The following is a 13,170-nucleotide window of genomic DNA, read 5'->3' as shown; positions in this document are numbered from 1 at the left end:
TATTATTTTTTGTAAATTACGTAATTATATATATAGAGCATCAATCCATAAATAGAAAATGTAATAATATAGATTAATGTTGCCCATTTATTGATTGTTCTTTGCCTAAATGATCAAAGTAATATTTATTTCCATAGAAATGAATTTTTAGGTGTAAAATGTGATATATTATTTGTAATTAATATATATATATATGTGTGTGTGTGATATTATTTGTAATTAATATATATATATATGTGTGAGAGTGAGGGATAACTCAAGTGGTTAGAACTCCCTCCCGATTTTAGGACATCTTGGGATCGATTCTCACCCTCGCCCTTTGGCTCTCTAAACACTAAAAAAAAATATTTATATGTGTGTGTGCACGCATACACACACACTTTTGTGAACTTTTAATAATAGTTTTAGTGGAGATTCTAGTCCGTTGTTTGAATAATTATGTTTTTTAAAAATGCATTTATAAATAAGTATTTTCTAATATGGGCACTAGACCTGATCAAACCAAGTGTCTCGCCTGGAAAATTTCTCGGGTTTAGGCAGCCTAAAAAATCCATTTTTGTTTAATTTTTTTTGCTTTGCCTATTAATAATACAGATTATGACATTATAATTTCTATTTATTTGATGTGTATGTTTTATCAAATTTTGTTTGTTGGATATACTTAATTTTCTTATAAAAAATTAGACTTACCGTGCATGGCACGGGCCTTAAGCTAGTTACATTTTACTAAAATAAACTCATAATTATGCATAGAAAAAAAATTGTAAGGAAAAATAATATTAACATAGAAAAAAAAATTATAGGGATTTTTTTGCTTTTATTGATTTATTTTTTGAATACTTTGATTTTTGAATTAAAGTGCGTATATTTGCTCCATTCAATGTGTGTCGACTCGAATTTATCTTTCCGACCCAAACTTGATGAAGAGTGACCTTTTATCACCATTTTGGTCGAGATGCGTATCAAATCAGATAATTGCTTGAAATATTTGTGGATATCCATTATCCTCCCTTGTATCATTCAAGAACAATCTAGATCTAGGGTTTATATTCTTATCCAACCAAACCCTAATTATATTGTATGTATATATATACCTTATCATATGGAATAAAAATATACAGATTGATTCTCTCTCCATCTCTCATATTTCTTCTTATTTTATAACACGTTATCAGCACCAAAGCTCAATATAATTGATCGAATTAGTTTTACGACACATATATAATTCATCCGTGATCAGGTATGTAGTCACCCCTATTTTGATTATGTTATAGAATTTCTCGAGTAACGTGAGTACAATTGATCATTTGCACAATAGATTAGTTTCTTTTATATTCTTCTGCTTTCAATTTTCTAATAAACCTACCACCCAGTAAAACATGACATAATCAACTAGCAACTTTACCATAAAACTATATTATGATTTGGTTAATTATCTAGTAACATGCATGATTAATATTGTAGTGTTTAAATCCTTTTCTTAATATAGTTTAGGATGCATTACTGTGTAGTTCCGAAGTCTGCAATCTTATTTCTGCAATTTTGTTTAATAGTTATTTATATGTATTATTAGATCCAATTCTTTTAACTTACTACCTTGAGTGATTAATATTAATTTATTTATTTTACGCTTGTATGATGTGATAATTTGACATATTAAAAGGTAATTTGATGGTAGTGGCAGTGTAACATATCTATATGCAATTTAACTAAGTGGTGATGAGTGTTTTTATCACATATATGATGATGACTGATTTTCCATCTTCGTTAATTTACCTTGTACTCCGTATTACAGTACGAATTATAGATTTATTTGCAAAGCTGGCCGGATTAATAATTTTCTTGGTTTTGATTGACTTTGAGATTAATCCTAGTTTTATCTTGAATAAGTTTGGTTGCTTCATATTGTTTACTCTGTGTTTGGTTTAATGTAAGGTATAGTAAATAAATTATGTTATTTTAATATATTTATATTATAATTTTGTTTGCTGATTTTAAAATCGTAACCGTATCTTATACCATAAAAGAAATTAATTTATTCCGTGAGTGTCATATTGCTAATAAGAGAATATATGTACTTACAAGCTAAAAGTTAGGCTACAAATTAGCTAACTAAAAGATAATGTTTGACAGTGATCTTTGACACACTAAAATAGCTAAACGTTTGCTAACACTGAGGAAAGTACGTATACTAACTATATTAGTAAATAAGATGTATACAAATACTTATAGATTAGAATACTTCGTATATGATAAACATATTCTAACAATATCAAACTTGATTAGCTTTATCCTAAGAATATCAATTACTTATGATATTTTATGATAAATATATCTATCTAAGTGATTTCCAAATTAATAAGTCCTCAATTATAGTATTTATTTTAGATGGCATGTTTAGACCTTATACTCCGTAAGATAGATGACATGCGTTCGGCATATTGGTATATTAAGTTCACTACTAAAGAGTATCACACTAGTTTTGATTTGTTATGGAGAATACTTATTGGGTTATAAGTCTATCTAGTTGTTAAAAGAGCTTAACTTTGATTGAATTAAGTGACTTTAATTTGATGAGTATGGATTAAACTTTGTGGACTAAATTTTCATGGAAATGCAACGAAGTCTTTAAAGATGATCAATATTGCTTGTATTTTATGAATGGAATTACTTGTATGTGGGTGATAGTCTCATTGACCATATGAATATTTGCTATAAGATATTTAAAACCATTATCAAGAAATATAATTCATGAGTATGATTTAGCTCTTTGATGATAGATAGCATTGTTTTTAATTATCTTTTTGATTGAGATTGCAATATTTGAATGCATGATGTCATATACTTAATTGATTATATGGATATTTTCTAGTTGACCTCGAATTATGTTAATCATATTCCATCTTGTTTTATTTTATTCATTTATTTTGTTAATTAGATGGAAAAGGAGTTGATTGATAAATTATAGTAAGGGATGATAATATGAAATCCGACCTATAATTACTATGAAATGGTCAACTTTCAAGCTAATACTCATTCGCATCCCCATTTTGGGACTTGAAGTTTCACATTTTGTTCTTTTAATACTAATGACATGCTTATAATGCTGAAATATTGATTGATGTATGATTGAATTTAGTTATATATGATCTCATATGTCTATATAAAGTTGGTTTATAAAAATGATGAGTAAATTGAACATGAAAAGGACTTGAAGTTCCTTAATTTATAAAGGGTCAAAGACACCCAAAATATTAATATGAAGATACATATATGATTTAGAAATTTCTATTATTTTCTAAGGTATGTTGCTAATATACCATTCATAATACTAATGTGATCCTATAAAAATTGATGATTTAATTTATAGATTACTAAATTTACTCAATCTCGAAAGTAAATGAGAAATTAGAGGTTTAAAAAGATAACAAGGTTGTTTGTATGTTTTTTTTTTTTATTATAATTCATTAAAAGGTTCATAAGAATATCTATTCAAACAAGTAATAATGTTATGACGAGTTCAAGAAATTAATCACAATATTGTGAGCAGCTAACCTAACATATTTATTATGCCCCTACTTATAAGAGTTTAATATAATTGGGTAAGAGTGTATAAGAATAATTTTATTATGCTTGATACGGCATTGCTAATAGAATTTACGCCTTAAAAGGTGAAAGAGATTTAAACATTGTTGGATTCATTTCATACCCCATATGCAAGGATTAAGGGGAGATTATATCTATTCCATTATTTTATGTAATCCTTGCACCTAAATAATAAAATATATTGATGGTCAGTTTGGTACTTATATACATTATGTCAACGATTTGTTTTAATAGAAGTGGCTACATGTTAATCCATATATATTTCGAAATGATACCATCCTGAAGATGGATAAAAAATAAATGTCATTAATCGTATATATACTATTTGTAAATGCTCCAACTAAAATTGATGTCCTAAAAGGAGGACAACATAGATTATTGATAAACCTATAGCACGCCTGAAGCGTGATAGATCAATAAATTCTAAAGATAATTAAGTATCTTTGAAAAGAAAAGGAGCCATGACAATGACAAAGTTAAGCAAGTGATAAATCCTATTAAATTTCTAGAAGAAATAACTTTTAGTAAAATTCTATTGTTCCATGATTATATAAAAGACTCCAGTAGAGTATAAAATGTCCAACAAGATTAACATGTATCAAGTTATAGTCAAAACTCCAGCAGAGTATAAGTAATTATTGAATAAATATTAATTGATTGTCTTGCCAATTGTATAAAGAAACACATGTTAGTGTTCTAATATCACATCACATTCATGGCCATGCATAAAGTAAGTTAAATAAAGTGATCACTAGTGTTGGAAAACTGACTAAAGTTTAATTTCAGAGATGTGATTGGATGTAATAATTAAATTAGGCCATCCGGGTTCAATAAATGTCCGTTATGGAAACCAAAAGTTTTATTTGATAATGTGCTGACACTCTCTCAATGTCAGATATATGAAATGAATTGAATGGCAAGACGTAACATTGAGATTGAGCTATATTTGGATTGTGATTTTTAATGATTTGTGTTGAAGAAAATTTCAAGAGATAATATATTCGTTTTGAATAAATTTTCTTACGAAAGAGTAATAGGTGATTAGAAGTTCACCAAACACAAGTTGTATGTGGAAATTTTGAATATTCAATTAGTATCATACTATCAAGGTTTCTAGTGATCCAGAAGATCATCACCTAGGACAATTACAAGCAAGTTTATATTTGTATAACAATTCTATTAATTGGGGCTATTGTATGTCAGCACATAAGAAATAGGAAAAGAAGGAAATTCAACTGCACAACATATGTCTCCCCATTGATGTTGAATTATTGATCTCCTAAAGAGAACAAATTATGAAAGATTTTATAATAAATACATATGCATTATGCAATGTATAGTTAATGAAAAAATGATTTAAAATTGCTCTCTGGAAGAGATAAAAGCTTGTTTAATATAATTCTTTTGAATGATAAATTATGTTGATTATGATCTTCCCATGAAATGAATTTTATTGCAAATTTTTATACTAAGTTGGTGAAGAATTGTGATGCCCCTATATAAGAGATATTTTACCAACTTAGGGGGAGAATTGGAGTAAGTTGGCAAAAATTAATTAAACAGATGATCCCTATATATATAATGGTAATTTGAAATGTTTTCTAGCCAACTTTCATCCATATGTTATCATGATATGTTGCACATTGAGATAAAGCTTGCCAATTGTATATACTTGAATCACTACACCTGAAGTGTAGATTGTATAATCGGTTCCAAAATAAAGATGTGATATATGGCAAGATAGTGCAGTTGACACTTTTAATAGTGTAATAATATATTAATACCAGGTGTTTGAAATACCCTTGAAGTTGTGTAGATATCTGAATTATTACAATAGATGGCCTATGATGTAAGAAAAATTATGATGGTACCAATGAAAAATTTATTCAGATATCATTGTCAAAATAGCATGCAAATTAAAATTGTACCTTGAGGAATTATATGATGATACCGGCATATGATGGAACCGATAAATAATGCATATGCATGATATAATGTACTAGTGAATAAGGGATCTAGAATATATGTCCATTTTAATGTCGACATAATGATAATAATTAAAGTTTATCATGGACCAAAAGTCCAATGAAATATGGATTTTTAAAATCCACACTGTACAGTGTCTTGCATTATTTCGAAACTTATGTATGTTCATATGCATGTGTGAGTTCATAGGTTACTGGATTACTCATTGCATATGTTCGAAGTTGTTAGATGCATTACTTATTGTATAATTTGTTTAATATGTTATCATATTCTCTGTATCTCATATTGCATGCATAACTTTCTATACAATAATTGTGGTGTTTATCAATGTTCATTTATTCAAATTACAGTAAGACATTTACAACTTTGATGGAAAATGAGAAAGAGATATTTATATTCCAATAGGTTTATAATTGTGATGAAATTATTGATGACGCCGATTTAATTGCATGTTATGAATCATGTAAGAAGAAAAGTTTCTGAAGAACTTATGTATGACGCATTTATATATCCAGCCCTACAAAATTTATATTTTGGATATTGTAATTATTATTAAACTTTTAGTCTATGTGACTAAATCATTGACATCTCAGCCTGAAGTTTGAACATATAAATGTTAGTAATTAGTTGGGAATTACTATTTGTATATGAAATAGAACTATCGTGTCAATTATAAATATTATAAAGAATCAACGAGATACTAATGCGTGAGACTGTTTTATCATGGACCAGAAGAACCATGATCAATGTATATAATTACATGTGTTATATTAATATTTCATACAAGATTGAAAAATCAACATTAATAATATTATGTGTTGCCATATTATTATTAAGGAATGTTTAATCAAATAATAATGATCATCAATTTCTATTATTCACGGCCTCCAGAAGAAGGCATAAGTTTAATGGTTAAGGCAACTTTAAACAGATATTTCGAATGAAATGTGGACAAACACATGTATTATTGTTATAGGTTTGGTGATATGAAGACTCACTTGTTCACGTAAAGATTTGAAGATTTGGGAGGATCGAAAATCAAGGAATGATACTATTCTGTGTCATGTAAGAAGACTCTCAACTATATTGGATTTATAGCATTAGAAGATCTCAAGTTATGTATTTATTAGGGGGAGAAATTACGCGCTGCACTCTTTTTCCCTTAACCATGGTTTTTGTCCCATATTGGGTTTTCCTGGTAAGGTTTTTAACGAGGCAGCATTTTGAGCGTATTACGAAGAATGTTGTACTCTTTTTCCTTCATTAGGTTTTTATCCCACAGGGTTTTTCCTAATAAGGTTTTAATGAGGCACAATCTTCGATAATGGACATCCAAGGGGGAGTGTTATGAAATATTTGTGGATATCCATTATCCTCCCTTTTATCATTCAAGAACAATCTAGATCTAGGGTTTATATTCTTATCCAACCAAACCCTAATTATATTGTATGTATATATATACCTAATCATATGGAATAAAAATATACAGATTGATTCTCTCTCCACATCTCATATTTCTTCTTATTTTATAACAATAGGGATTTATTTGCTTTTATTGATTTATTTTTTGAATATTTTGATTTTTAATTGAAGTGCGTATATTTGCTCCATTCAATGTGTGTCGACTCGAATTTGTCTTTCCGACCCAAACTTGATGAAGAGTGACCTTTTATCACCATTTTTGTCGAGATGCGTATCAAATTAGATAATTGCTTGAAATTCTATTCATAGAAAGGCTAGTAAATCTTCATTTTAAACCACTTAATCCAATCCATTTTAAACTCAAACATCCTTCAAAGCCTGTCCATATTTTTATCCTAAGTCCAAACCCATATTCAGGCCTTCACATCAGTTTTACCAAAGACCAATCCACTCAAAACAAGCTTCAACCCTAATCCGAGCCCTTTGAAATAGTCTAGAATGAGAAAACGCGTAGAAATGGTAGCTAAGAGATCAAATCACATTAGAAAATCAGTTAAAATTGAATTATGGAATTTCACTTAAATTAGCGATTGACGCGCCACGACATTTTTTGTAAAGCCATGCCAGTAAACAGCATGGTACGTCAATTTTCTTATCACGACAAAAGATTTTTATTCCTTTTTTCGTACTTGTCATTTTAGTGTCTAAATTGTATAGTTCAATAAAATACCTCTCCAACATGCCACGTCAGTTTTTGATGTACAATGTATTATACCCCATACTTTTACTTATTTTATAAGTTATTTAAGTATTTATATTTTTTTTATGGCACAATTATCTGGACGCGGTAGCTGGGCGAGCTGCGAGGGAGAAGCTTGGATTGCTTTGTGTGGATGTGATTCACGCATGAACCCAAAAGAAAGAAAAAATAAGAAAAAGGAAAAAGGAAAAAGGAAAAAGAAGAAAAGAAAAAGGAAAATAGGTACTTACATCCGAAAATGTTTTGTAGAAAAATAGTTAAGATAAGTTCATAATCTATTCTATTCACATTATTTCCGCTTATGGTAGAAAACTAGCTACGATAAGTTCATACTTTATAGTATTCAACTTATTTTTTAGTGCGTCTTGTATGCGGCTAGCCACACCATGTGGCCGCTTGTAAAAAAAAACAAAGTTATCCTTATAACACTGACCAAGTAATCCCTGTAATACTGACAGAGTAACCCCTGAGTATTCTCTATAATAGCAACAATTATTGTATTTATCTTTATTTAGCTAGTCAATATTTACAATAATAAAGATATATACAGTACAATAATTGTAGGGATTCAATACTAAATATATTCTAACACTTAAAAATGAGCAAATGACTATAATTAGTCTATGTAAGGAGTGGTATGTATTGAACTATTGACTATTAAACTTCTCATAGTAACTCGCTTGCACAAGCAGCAGTAGCAACACAAGTGACACACACAAATTGTCATGAATTTCATATAATATAATCTTATATCCTTATTTGTGCTGAGAACATCATAGTTTTAGTAGAAATACTTTAGAAAAGAGTATATGTAACTATATAACTATATATTAATAAGGTGGTCTAAATTGAATTTAAGGTAATTTGAAATTGGATCAGGTCAATAACAGGTCCGGTGAGTTCGAAATGGGTCAAGAAGTGGTCGGGTTGAATTAATTTCGGGTCAATAACAAGTCGAGTTGATTTTGGGTCGGGTTAGTAACAGATCGAGTTGAATTATAGTCAGGTTAGTAATAGGTCAGGTTGAATTCAGGTTGGGTTATACTTGGGTTTTGATGGGTTAAAACAGGTTTGGGTCAATTTCGATTTAGGTCGAGTTTGGTTCAGATCAATAATTTACGGGTTATATCCAGGTCTGGTTATCTCTAGGTTGGTTCATGTTTGAGTTCGGGTCTAAAATACTCGGGTTACCTTGGGTCTAGGATTGGTTTCAGGTCGGGTCATATCGAGTTCAAGTCACCATTTTTTCAGGTCAAACAGGTCGATTCATGATCAGATTCGGGTAAATTTTTCGGATCGGGTAAGCTTTTGACGGCTCTCACCTCATCTGCAACTTTAGGCAAATTTTAGGGCCTGGTGTTTATATTAACTCTAACTTTGAACCTTTTTTGGAGTAAATTTAAGCTTGACATGATTTTATATTATATAGATAATGAAATAAGTTTTATAAGGGTGTTATACTTAGGCCCCGTTCTCTTCATCTTATTTTTGCTGAACTGCAATTATTTTTACTGAAACAAATTTATCTTTGCTGAACTTAAATATTTTTACTGAACTTAAATTAATTTTACTGAACTGAAATTATTTTTTGCTGAACCGAAATTATTTTTACTTATTTTCTATTATAATTTTTTTTTGAGAAAACTGAATTTTATTGAACTAAACTTATTTTTACTGAACTGAAATTATTTTTACTGAACTGAACTTATTTTTACTGAATTGAAATTATTTTTACTTAATATTATTTTTTTAAGGTGAAGAGAACGGGGCCTTTGTTTTACTGATTGAGATTTGATTTTTATTTCTTTCAATTAAGAGGGTAAACTTTATTAATAAAGCATAGATTACTTTTATTTAAGTTGGGGTAACTTTTATTCGTATTCACGTAACTTTTGTTCATTTTAGAACAACTTTACAAAAGTAATGTACAAAATTGATTGTACACCTTTGTACACACCTACTAAATGTGTCTCTCAAAACAAAACCCAATGATGATTATTCTTCACCCTATTTGGACCGGGTTGCCTGTTGGATTAATAAATTGCTTCAAATTTTATTGTTAGCCCAATCCCTTTTTTATTTTAAAGTCCATTAGCCATTTTAATTCTAGCCCAAACCTTTTAATTAGGCCTTCCTTTATTTATTTTAGTCGAATTAATTTTCTTTCGGCCGTTATTTTTACTGAAGCCCATATATTTCAACATTGTCTTTTTGATTCAATTTTGTACCATCATCCCGACTCCTCCTATTGTGTATCATGACCACATGGAGTTAACCTCATGCATTGTGAATGAGGTGTAATCTTCATGGACTAAATTGTATTTGCCTTCGGTTTTGTCCCTTTCGTAGTTGTCTTTAATGATTCATCATGAACAATCTACAAGTTTCGTAAAAAAACTTGTTGGCAGCTATCTACTTTATCCCTTCGCTAATTGATATAATGTCAAGTTCAATTCACCAATTTCATCCTATGATTTGCCAAGCATATTGACACATGCTAGGGCAGACTAATTTCAATATATGATGCCTACAATTCGATCTAATAAAAGTTTGTGCTTAGCTTGCTAGGTAGTTCGTGACGAATTAAATATACTTTATCAAAGTATACAGAGTACTAAACAACATATTACATGATAACATTATTTTTTAAAATTATTCTATTGGAATTCATTAAGCTAAGTACTTTGTACGTATGTGTTATATTATTTATCTGTATTAGACTAAATACAATGATTATATGTGTAGTACTTACAAAACAACAGCAACAATACATCTTTTTCTGTATTTTCATATTCCAGAGCTATTTTCTCTTCCCACAAAGGCACAACTACAAAAGTCATTTAATATCATAGCTAATTTAATAACCAACCAATCAAGCAATAAACAAATTATTTTGGATATATATGCACGTACTATACTAGCTTAATTAATTAATTAATTAGTTTGTAACAATCACATGATTATTATTTCCAATCATACTCCTTGTTACTACTCTTGTAGGGAAATTGGACTCCAAATCAATGTTATTATTAAGAAAACGGGTCAAAACTTTGATTGATGGTCGGGTCACCGTTTTCATCCAAGTTTCATCAGCAACTTCTTTGTCACATTTCCTGAATACCTCAGTTGCATCAATTCGATTTATATTCCACCCTTTCACGTACTTCAATTTGTTGATATTTTGCAATTGTTTGTTTGCTAATATGCACGTGTTACCCTTTATCTCATTTATGGCACAATGAAGCTGTTCGACCCAACTCGATTCATCTAAATAATGCTTGGTCCTGAAATATGTGTCTAATTCGGGCACTCCAATTGCCCGTCGTATTCCTCTAGTGTAATCCGTGTTGCATGGGTCATATATTTCTCGGACCTCATCTACTAAACCTGATAGAACCATTTTATCGACTCTGTGTGACACGTATTTATATAGAACTGGTGCACACACGTCCACCCATAGGAAACAACAATCATACTTTGATTTAAACCCGAATTTAGGGCTTGAAATCAATGACTCGATGTATGAGTTGGATCCGCCAACGATGATTGGGAGTTTGTCTTTATGGAGAATTGATTCCACTGCATGTGTGGCCATGAGGGAGAAGTCTTTAGCCGTGTAGTCAACATGTTGATCTACTATGCCTAGCAAGTGGTGAGGAATTCCACATTGCTCTTCTTTTGTCATCTTGTTGGTCACTATGTCCAACCCTTTGTAAACTTGAATCTTATCTGAATTTATTATTTCTGCAGGAAAAGCATTGGATAGGTCGATTGAAAGACGAGACTTTCCGGTGCCAGTTGCCCCCATTACGAACACAACCTTGTCCCTTTGATGCTTCCACGGGTTTAGCACTTCTCGTAACAACCTTGTTGGCATTTTTAGTAATGGTTGTGCTTGTTTCAACATTTGCATGGGAAGTGAACTCATAGTTTCCAGCCTGTTCCAATAAGTATGTATGTCAATACAACAACTTGTATATCAGTAATTGATTAATTACAATTTGTAAATTAAAGGATTTATCATAAAACATATGCATATTATTAGTATAGTAGAGGTTGCATGCACAAGTATATATTTATAATTTATAAAGTGTTGGAATTGGAAGACAAAAACTTTGTCTTATTTAAAATTGAAAAGGAGAATAAAGTAGTAAGAGCAAAGTACTTGGTCCTACATCACTAGTGCGGGTTCAAATCGTAAAACATATACAAGTATTTATTTTATTATAATTAGTTAATTAATTTAATTATTTATTTTTATAAGAATTTAATTTCGTGACATATGAACATAGTGTATAAGAAATTGTTGAATGCAGAAACTTTTTATTCACATGTAATTTAATTAGTTTCATAAAGAGCATATAAATTGTGAAAGTTTATAACTTAATTGTAAATTCTACCTATGTTTCTGAAAGTTATTGAAGAGGAAGTGTTCATGTAGTAAATAATTGTACGGAAAAGGTTGATAAAATAAGAGAAATATATAGGAGGAGATTGGTTAAAAAGAAAAAAAATATACCCATACAAAGTGAAAAAGAGTGAGTGGAAAGACATATAAGCATATTGTAGGGTAAAAGAGACAAAGAAGGGAAGATTTTTAAAAATAGAATAAAGTGAAAATGATAAAATAAGTAAAAACGAAAATTGTTAAGAAACCAAGATAATATAAAACAAAATAATAGTATATAAATAAAATATGAGTTTAAATTTTATGTAATTATTTTTTATTTTTGAAGAAGTAAAATATATGAATTTGATTAAGGATATCTTATCGTAAAACCGTAATAAAATACATGATTTACTATACGTACAGTAGAGGAATATGATAATTTGCATGCATGGACGTAAGTAAAAACCTACCTTAAAATTTGTTGAAGACCAGCTAGAATAATGGGAAGATATTTCCTCAAAAAAAAAAAAAAAGAATAATGGGAAGATACAAGCACCAAATTGATTAAATATGATTAGAATTTAGAAATGGTATGAACTAGATGTGTTACGAATGTAAGTATATATAGGTGAAGGTGAGGATTGAGTAGAGAAAATGGCGGTGATATTGAAACACAGCTCATATTGCAAGTGACCGTGTCCTTTGGACTTTCTTAGGAGTCAACTCAACTTGGGGCCCAAAATGCATTATTCCAGGTATGGTTCGTCTAATAATAGATAGGACTATAAAGTACAGTAGGTTAAACCCCGTGCAATGCACGGATGTTGAATAATTATAATAAAAATATAAGGAGTAATAATTATACAAAAAATAAATAAATCGTTTGACCAATTATAAAAACGCATGAAATATATTAAAACACTGCAAACATATAATAAAAAATATTTATATATGTAATAGTTATATAGTGCAAGTTGATATTTTAGGAAGTTTACTTTAGAATTAT

The 13,170-nt window shown here is 29.6% G+C and overlaps 1 pseudogene; it reads right to left on the bottom strand.

The window, feature by feature from the left end:
• Positions 1–10,710: 10,710 nt before the first annotated feature.
• LOC145572265 (adenylate isopentenyltransferase 5, chloroplastic pseudogene) lies at positions 10,711–11,702 on the bottom strand (annotated as a pseudogene).
• Between the last annotated feature and the right edge of the window lie 1,468 nt (positions 11,703–13,170).

The sequence above is a fragment of the Chenopodium album genome, chromosome 12 (assembly GCF_948465745.1).
Source record: "Chenopodium album chromosome 12, dcCheAlbu1.1, whole genome shotgun sequence".
NCBI classification, from domain to species: Eukaryota; Viridiplantae; Streptophyta; class Magnoliopsida; order Caryophyllales; family Amaranthaceae; genus Chenopodium; species Chenopodium album.
The sequence above is the reverse complement of the archived record's forward strand: the minus strand, read 5'-3'. Positions and strand labels throughout refer to the sequence as shown.